Below are 1,720 nucleotides of genomic sequence, written 5' to 3' on the forward strand. Positions count from 1 at the left end.
CCACAGCATGTCCTGCTGTCCCTCAGGGTCATCACAGCACCCACAGCATGTCCTGCTGTCCCTCAGGGTCATCACAGCACCCACAACACCCACAGCGTGTCCTGCATCCTCAGCATCCTACAGTGCCCCACACCACCCCACAGCATCCCACACCATCATCACAGTGCCCCACACCACCCCACTGTCACCCTGAAAACTCAGCTTTTCCATCTTGTTGACAATTTCTAAGAACTTTCCCAGGACAGTGACTGTAAACATAGATATGTATACACTCTTTCTGATGCACATCTTTTGATGGATGTCTCACACGACCAGTGTGACTGGAAGGTGGTAACCTAACTATCCATTGCTGAGAATCTATAAATACTGAAGTTGTAAGAATAAAACCAGTTTTTTTCCTGTCATACGGGAGCCGTGTCTGTGTGAGTCATTGTGTGTCCTACAGCGACACCCCACAGCACCCCACAGCACCCCACAGCATCCCACAGCATCCCACAGCACCCCACACCATCCCACAGCATCCCACAGAACCCCACAGCATTCTACAGCATCCCACAGCATCATCACAGCATCCCACACCACCCCACACCACCCCACAGCATCCCACATCACCCCACAGCATCATCACAGCACCCCACAGCCCCAGCCCAGGGGTGACAGGTGCTGGGGAGTCTCCGTGCAGGAGCCCCCAGAGCTCGAGCAGCTGTCCCCAGGCAAGGGGATGTTTTGTCCCCAGAGAACATGGTGGGGAGCTCAGCCTTTCTGGTGGAAAAAAGAGCAGTTTTAGGACACAGGGAGAGCAGCTGGAGCACTGGGGGGTTCTTCACAGCCACACAAGCAACAGGAGAGACTGGGTGACTCTTTAAGTGTCTTTAATCCAAAGGACTGAAGAGCAGACCAGGAAGATTAGTATAAGCCAACAGACAAAAATAATTAAAAAAAAATTAAAAACAAAAAAAAAAACAAGGGATAAAAACCAGTTTTCAAAAACAAATTAAAATTCCATACAGTGTCTAAAAGATCACCTAAAAACTAAACATCGCCTTAAAAAATTGTTTTTCCCCATTCAAACACATTTAACGAAGTGAAACATCGTGACAAATAATAATAATAATAATAATAATTCATGGACTAAAGACTTCAGAGCAGCCACAGGAGCCACCCTGGGGGGAGCAGCAGCACCCCCAGCCCCGGCCAGGGAGGGGTCGGTGCTGCCACCCTGGCTCAAGCTGTGCCAGCTCCAGCCCTCCCCTGCCACCCCCTGTCCCCAGGGACCCCCCAGGGCAGGGGGGTGGGCATGGGGGGCACACATCCCTGCAGAGCTGGGGGGCAGGACGGCCTGCTGCCCCCCCTGAGCTCAGAGCTGCGCCCCAGGCCACGGAGGGGGAGCAGCTGCAGACAGACACACACCCCAGACAGACAGACAGACAGACGCTGCTGCCAGGCACATCCAGCTCGGCTCAGGGAGGGCTGGGGCGCTGCTTTTTTGGCTCCTGGGCTTTATTTGGTGGCCCCCACCAGGCCAGCAGGACAGGGGGGAGGGCAGCTCTCCTTCCCTGACCCACTGCCAAGCCTGGAGCCTGTCTCTAGCCAGCATCCACACAGGGAACACGCTGCCTGGCTTTCAGCTCTACAGTAGTTTTTAAAAAATATTTATACGTTATATACCCTAAAAAGGTCACCACAGGAGTTTCCATGTCTTTGGAAGGAAGGAAGAGAA

The sequence above is a fragment of the Parus major genome, chromosome 26 (assembly GCF_001522545.3).
Source record: "Parus major isolate Abel chromosome 26, Parus_major1.1, whole genome shotgun sequence".
Taxonomy (NCBI): domain Eukaryota; kingdom Metazoa; phylum Chordata; class Aves; order Passeriformes; family Paridae; genus Parus; species Parus major.